The sequence below is a fragment of the Perna viridis genome, chromosome 13 (genome assembly GCF_037379345.1).
Source record: "Perna viridis isolate PV_CMFRI_1.1 ecotype Kerala chromosome 13, ASM3737934v1, whole genome shotgun sequence".
Lineage (NCBI taxonomy): Eukaryota > Metazoa > Mollusca > Bivalvia > Mytilida > Mytilidae > Perna > Perna viridis.
The window spans coordinates 4,913,545-4,922,106 of NC_142457.1; positions in this window are offsets into that span (position 1 = coordinate 4,913,545).

The following is an 8,562-nucleotide window of genomic DNA, read 5'->3' on the forward strand; positions in this document are numbered from 1 at the left end:
GGTAAGCGTCCTCTGCTTTTCTAGAAACACCCGCCGAGTTGCTCATAAAAAGTCAGGTCCGGGGTAGACAAACGAGGAAAGGAAAACTATGACCCGTTGAATAAATCAGTTTTCATGGTGCTGATGGATACACCATAACGATCCACGAGTTCATGATGACGACCATAAAACTTCTGTAGTGAAGACTTCAATCTTGTAGCAAAATAACCCTGTTCCAGAATACTATTTGTTAGAGTTCTAGCGCGATACAAAAAGTCCGCGTAGTGTCGGCAAGCTCTTGCATAACGTATGAGTTGTGATATGAACACTCCATACGCAGAAGCCGAAGGGATGTTGCCACAGATGAGAGGAAAGTTGACAAGTCTGAATGAAAAGTCATCACGTTTGTCGTAAAGTTTGGTCAATAGTTTTCCTTTACCATCGATTTCTTAGTGTAGGTCAAGATATGAGGCTGACTTCACAATGTCTGTAGTATCTTTTATCTCAGTTATTTTGGGTAGATGTGGCCATTCATGTGGTTATTTAACATTTCACTATCGCAGTCGAAATTGATGCGACATAAATGGACTGCCCCTGTAAAAACAATGATGAAATGGAGTTTCCGTGATTTATTTCTTAATTGGAAATCGTGGCGCCCACAATAAGATGGAGATTATGATTTAAAATTCCTGCCGCAAATAAAAATATCACAATGATCTTTGAATTTAAAGATATGCTCACAAGATTTACAAATAAGTACCAGCCTGTGTTTTACTTTAGAAACACGTTATTGTGCAGATCTGAAGAATCGCAGTGAATAGTTGACAACTGTAAAACGAGTAAAAAATAAAAAAAAAATGTTTTTTTTACCTTGACATCTTAACTATATTGAATGAATATGATTGTTTACCAAAGATATAAAGACAAATTTTATACTTTTATCTGTAGAAAATTTAGTTTTAGAACAATCAAGTCAATGATTCTATGTTTTAGGCATTATAATAGCACTGCAACTCATGCACACACACATTAATTTTTTTTATTATTATTTTTTTGTTTTTGTTTTAAGGCTCACATTTCAGTAACATTCGATATCCATTCAGATGCCGAACATTCATTAAACATTCTACATTTATTGTCTAACGGACAGTTCATTCACTACAGAATAATGTCTGATTTAATGTTGTATATTTCATCCATGACAATAATGTTTATGAATAATTATTTCTAACAAATAAATATAACTAAAGATTAAATACAAAGACGTAGCGTACGATGTTGGTGTCATTTTTGGTAACGTCGAAAGCGACAAAAAATTGATGTCTTTTTGTTTTGCGACGTACACCGTTCTATAGTTGTTACATGTAAAAAGGAGTATGCTTATTTAATTTATTACATAAAATAACACACACTACATGTTTTTTTTTTATTTAATTATCCGATTCGATATCGATTTTTCGTACGTTTTGGTCAATTGACATGATCAGATTACATCCTGATATGGTAAATAGTTCTAATGTTAGGAATTATGAAAAAAAAAAATTCGTGATGCGCCAAAAAAAGTAATACATCCTCAATAAAACAGAAAGCTTACAAACCTACAAGCAAAAAAGTCAGTATTAACTCACCCCCCCCCCCCCGGAAATCATATTGTGAAAGCGTATGAAGTGAATCTGTCCTATAGGGTTTTATATCTCTAATGTAGATGTATGTTGATATTTCCAAATATATGTACTTGTTTCGTAATTTTATAAGGTATGTTACTAAACATTTCGAGAAAACAAAAACCTTGACAAATCTCCCTCTTTGAGAAAATTTGACTCCGAAATCTCCCGTTTGTATTATACGACGAACAAAACTTGTGGTCGTATAATGCTATGGCGCAGTTGTCGTCCGCGTCGTCGTTGTGGTTGACGAATTGTTCTGAAATGTTGATATGAATTTACCAACAACTAAGAAGATTCCTATTTAATATGGACTTTGTTGCCCCTGCAAACTTAGGAAAATGGGCCAAAAAGGGTTAAAATACGTATTCTATTAAATCCCATCTAGATTTTTTTTATCTTAAATATTCTATTTTTACTGTGTTCTTTATTTAATTCGGCTAAACAAATGTACAGTTGTTTTTATGTGTTTTGGACCTTTTCGAGTTATAGGGGGTCAAAATTGGACAACGCCTAAAAACATTTTCATAACTTTTATTTTTGGTCCGATTTTGATTTCATTGGATTCCTCATTAATAAACCTGCCTGCATTTTTCAATCAGATTTCGGATATCTCTTACGGTTTTCGAATCATAGGGGGTCAAAAGGGCCACACCAGAATACATCATTTTTTGTTTTGTGTTTTCGTCCGATTTGAAAAAAAAAACAAAAAATCTTTTGCAATATTTGTACAGTTTATTATATCTTATAGCTGAAATAATTGTCAAGAGGTAATTAGACGATCATAAATACGTTGATTTTACAATATTTCACTACCGAATGTGGACGCGCGTGTCTACATATTTCAAAATAATTTGATGCAGACACGCTGATCCTGATTTCAGCAGGACGTCATTGCATATAAACATACAGGAGTGCGCGCGAAAAAGGGTGGGCCTTTCTTTTTCCGGTTTTCTTTTCAACATTTCTTTCATTATTTTATCAGATTCACTAAAATCGTATATTTTTATTCATTACGTCCACAGTCGTAATAATTTAACGTAGTACCGTAACTTTTCGATACTTTTTATTGTTTTTTTAAATTGACGTGAAAATAGTTTTTACGTCGCAAAACACAACTTTACTTTGGAAACGTCAAAATAAACGTTTTTTCCAGGTTTTTCTTCTCAAACTTAGTCTTTCATATGTACATTGATTCACTTGAGGGTATAACTGTTTCCTGGTATTCACTTTTTGAATTTATAGTTAATTGTAATTTTGAAACGAATAAACCAAACTTAAAGTTTTGCAAAATTTTTCTTTTTCATTTGTTAGAAAAGTTCATAATCCAAAATCAATATGGCTGTGTGATATAAAAGACTAGTAATATATTTTTAATATTAAATAGACTATCTGCATATTTTTTCATATTAATGTGCACGCAATTTGTCTATAGACTCCAATGAAAAAAAATAATAATGGTTGATTGCTTAATCATAAAACTGTTTTGTCGGATAAAAATGAAACGATTCTTATTTAAATGTTCAAAATACACGTATATGTATCGTTTTAACATTAACTATATGCTGTTTATTCTTTAGTCTTTACCTACATGTTTACTCTTAGTATGCTTTGTGCATTTCCAGTAAATTTCCTGTTTTTTTTGTTTTGTTTTGTTTTTTTTTTTTGTTTTGTTTTGTTTTTTTTTAACCTCTTCGTTGTAAGCGAATGACTATTTTGTTTGTTTTGTTTGTTGGTGTTTAACGTCCGAGCAGCAATATTTCGGCTATATTCAGACGATGAACATGAAATTGATGATAAAATGAACATGAAATGATCAGGAAATGATGAAATGAAAAAGGGATGGGACACAAGGACAATGGGGTCGACAAATTTTGATTGCCACTGGAAATAGGGAGAGGTGGGTAGGGTCGGGCAATTTAGCCTCCTGTGGCGGAGCCGATGGTTCCTACTCCGGGAGAATACCACAGTAGGGTTCTTTAACGTGCGAGAATCGTGGCATCTTTCCCAACACGGTGCACCAGTATGGTTTGCGGTCAGGTTTTCCGTATTATAGCCTGACAACCCCAGCATGTAACACGCCAGGGGATACCCATTCAACCACCTGGGACACACATCCCAGTTGCTCTGTGGGCAAAGCGCCCTAATCCCCGGTTAGGGTTCTGAGCACTATTTAGTCGCCTTTTACGACAAGCTTAGCGCTGCTGCAGGCCTATTCTTTTAACAACCGGACCTGCACGGGGCCGAATGACTAGTGCCCATATGCCAATTACCATTACAACAACAAAATCAATAATGATACATAATGCCACGACTAAAGTTGCATTTATCTCATTTAAATCATCGCCTTTATTCTCTGAAATACAAACCGTTAAGTATGTTCATGTTTATATTCCGTATAAGGAATAGGTCATGAAGAACAATGTGTTGAACTCTTTACTAGGAAGTCCTTCTTTATTATATATATGACATAGGCAATTTATGTAATTAATTTCTCTGATAACATCACCACTTATTTCTGTAAAAGAGTCTTTGCTATCAGAGAGATAGCTGCAATCAATAACATTGTTCATATATCCTTTAATATAAAGAGAAAGGGACGTATAGCAAGTCTGCTAATTCACATATGAGCTATGTTTTTTTATTCAATAATTTTATACCACCGTTAACGAAATACAAGAGTAAAAACAAAACTGTATGTTAATGTGTATGTCATACCTAACATAAACTATATATCTAATATGGCAAAACAAAACTTTTTTATGCCTCAGAATCGCCAAGGGACACATATATTGGATGATCCATCGTTTGTCTTCATATAATAATGTGATTTTTCTCGTACCCAGTATTACAAAAGCAGACATATTACATATTCCTATTGTGGAAAATAGGATTCTATTAGGAGATTCTTTTGATGCCTGATATTTATATGGGTTAGATGGTATACCATTTAAACATAACATTGCGTTTTCTACCCATTGTTTACTGCCGTATCGGGTTTCGTGTGATATTATACAGTTCAAAAGAAGGCCTTGTGCTATCTGTATCAATCCTTGGTCGAGGGTTCAGGTTACTGTAACAATATAAACTTGAAACTTTAAACTTTTTATTACATGATTACGTATATAGAAAGGTCGGAAAAATTCCCAACGATGTTAGAACTGTCAAATTTGCGATGCAAATTTTTGGTCGTTCCCTCCGAGGGACTCGAACTCGTACCGCTGTGACATGTATGGCAACACTGCCTGCACAAAGTCCAGCTCCCTAGACTGTCCCGTACTACCATACATCGTGTACGAAGTTACAGCCCTAGATTAATCCTACGAGGAGGAATCACCCGGCCAGCGAAAGCTATATTTTTACATAGCCTAGCTGGCCCAGTGGTCTAGGGCGCTGGACTTTGTGCAGGCGATGTTGCCATAGATGCCACAGCGGTACAAGTTCAAGTCCCGCGGAGGGACCGACCAAAAAGTTGCATCGAAAATTTGACAGTTCTAACATCGTTGGGAATTTTTCTGACCTTTCTATACGTTTACATATCTTCCCTGTATCAATTTGATCCGATGGAGCAGTGTAGCGAACAGAGTCGTCACGATCTGAGACGTTGTATATATATATATATATATATAACGTCTCAGAATGTATCATATATTTTAAAGTCAAAGTCAGTTGAAAATTTAAAAGCTAATTTATCGGGAATGTAACGTTTCATACACCGCTTACCGAATAACATAGAAATTAAAATATAGACATTGGGTAAACACGCTTCCTACAGTAAAGTGACATTGCAATTGCTCAATAGAAGATGTTTTGACATTGTCATGATTTTTTTAAACATGTCCCTATTGAGAATATGTTTATTGTTACAGTTTATCAGCCGAATGATTTTGTCTTCAATTAAATTTTCAAAAACTGGACAGTTTATACGTATATTTGTGTAAACAGTAATTGTGTCCTTTTATTTTTTGTTTTTATACTTGAAAGTCATACGCAATTATAATTGTGTTCACTTAAAAGTCCAATACAACATACATGTAATATCCTTAGCCATTATGGATTTTAATCAGGCCAGTATGACGTATTGAACGGATAATGGCCGTATTGGACGCCTAAATCCCGTTTTGTCGCACTTTTGTATTGAATTTTCAGTTTTAATCATATTTAGCCTTATATTCGATATTATTCGATATTCAAATTGACATAAACTTAGTTTTGGTTCGTACATGTATCATCATCCTTAATTTGTTTGAAATTTTAGTGTAAGGATTCTTGTTGTTTTATACCTGTGTCTTCTCACTATGTTTGCTGCTTTGCTGTCTTCTATCGATTCATCAAAAGCCCTAAATCGTGTTTTTTTTTTCTTTTTTCAAAAGTTGTATAAAATTTTAAGTATCGATACATTTAAATGTTTTACCCAACTGTTTGCTTTGTTTCCAAAACGGAAGTAAGAAATTGCATTTTATCTTTCTGTACAGAAAAGACAAGAAAAATTGCATGCATTTTTTTTACAGAAAAGGAGAGGTCGCTTTTTGTCTCTGGATTAAATTATTTTGATTTCCGCTAGGATCTTGGTTCCTTATCTAAAAAAAAACTGTAACAGGCCTATCAACACATTACTTTGTTATTGAAGGAAAAAGAAGTTTGAAAATAACTTTAGGAAAATTAAACAAACACCCCCCCCCCAAAAAAAAAAAAAAAACAAAAACAAAAACAAAAACAAAAACAAAAACAAAACAAAAACACTAAGAAAACAAAGAAGTATAATACAAAAATGAAAAAAAAACTATGAATTTCAATTAGATTAAAATCAGAAACAATTGTGTTGAAGAAAATCTAATAATTAAGCTTGGATTTTAAAGTCTGCATAATTAAGAGGGATATATCATATTTGTACATGCAAACACATTGTTGCTCTGTATTATTAATATTCTGAGGCAACACACCTAAGTATAAATTTCACAAAATCATCTCTAATCAGTACTATTAGAATCATGAGCTGTAATACATTTACTAGATAAGCTGATAACAAAGTTAGCCTAGCTAACGTCACATTTAATATGTATCTTAGATGTAATTTTAAGTATATTTGATATCACAATTGCACCATTATGAAAGTAAAAGTACATCAGCATCATTCCGGAACCAATTTTTGTCTTGACATTAGCATGAAATAATATAATTACTTATTTTGAAATACAGGTAATAAAGATTTGTCTTTCCGTCCCTTTTTTGAACAATGACTTTTTTCAGTCTAGACCACCTCCTTCGTGCCTACAAAATCAACGGAGAAACTTATAATGTTTTATAAATAACTGTCTAACAGTCGTGTTATTTCATTTGTATCTTGCATGAGTGGTACCCATAATGTACTATTTTTATTAATGTAAATTACAGCTACTATTTAACCTGTTTATATATGTATAAGAAATAATTTAATCTTTTACTTTAATAATATCAAAACGTTTTACGTGGTTTAATTCAGCGTAAGACTACATTGTTGCATTTACATATTATTTGTAACCTATCTATAGACTCTCGCCTCTCCCACTAAGCTTTGTTGTCTATCCTAATTGCATTTTAAATACAATTAAATAATATCATTTATCTTGAATTTCAAAAGTGTTGGCAATGGATCTGTATTTTTCCCATGATAATGTGTAACCTAAAAAGTTAAAAATTTGTTGTTTTTTTTTTTAATATTTGATATGCCATATTGGGATATATGTCATAACGTTTTGTGTTACATAGGTTAGTAGCACGTTCCACGCAATTTTCGTTTTTAACATGTTTAAGTGATTGATTTAGTTAGAGTGATATGTAATACAATTTTGCTCGATATTCAATCACTTTCGAAAAATAGTGATATAATTCAACAGAAAGGACTTTTATCAACTCGATACTTGATACAAAGTGTTTGATATTTAAATGATTTGGCATTTACATTTTGAGATACAATCATTGGTCATTTTCTTAGTATTTTATAACTTATAAAGTAAAGTATGATTTCCATTGGAAATAATTTTGTCTATTTTTATATTCATTTTCATTCATCGATGTATTAGATCCCCAAAATCGTGTTTTTGTACAACGATAGTATAAAGTGTTAATTATCGAGTGAATACAGGATGATACAAATGTAATGAAATAATACAGTCATGTAGCTGCATCGACACTCGATTTCTGTTATACAATCATTGGCATCCGGGCATCTGCACTGTAATGTTACTGCTGTCACCATCGGAGTTGCTCATTTACTTTTGTTGCTTTGTGTTATTTTGATTTGTTTTATGTTCTTTTTCATGTTTGTCTGTTTACTCCGTCTGGTCCCTGGATTACATTCTGTTCATATCAGCTAGAATATTGGTGCCCTTGGTCACTCTGCGTTCATTGTTCTATTTTACCGAGAAAAAAATAACATATAAAAACCAAACCAAACAAACAAAACATATTAAACATAAAAAAAAACAATACAAACAGAATGATAATAAAAAAAAAAAACATGAACAAGCCGAGAACTTTAATTAAGGTAGCGGGCCTGGGGTACCCATAAATTTATCCCATAATTCAGTTTTCTTTAAAATTGAACTTGATATTACACTAACTCTGGCGCAGATTTTGAACAATGAAGACTTAAATATTGTTATTTTTAGAAATCTGAATCATTAGCCAAACTGAACCATATCTGGTATTTTAGGATCATTCTGAAAATATATTTAAATAAATAAATGATTATTATACTGAGCAAAGCAACACAATGAAAACAGAAAGCTTGATGTTATATAAGGAAGTATAAAAAGTATATTTTTTATATCTAAAAGGTTAAGGAGTTATCAAACTGGCAAGATTATTGGTTACCCGTACTGTCTCATGACAGAGATTATATTCTAATTTCCATTTGAATAGGTTTGCAGTAAATGGC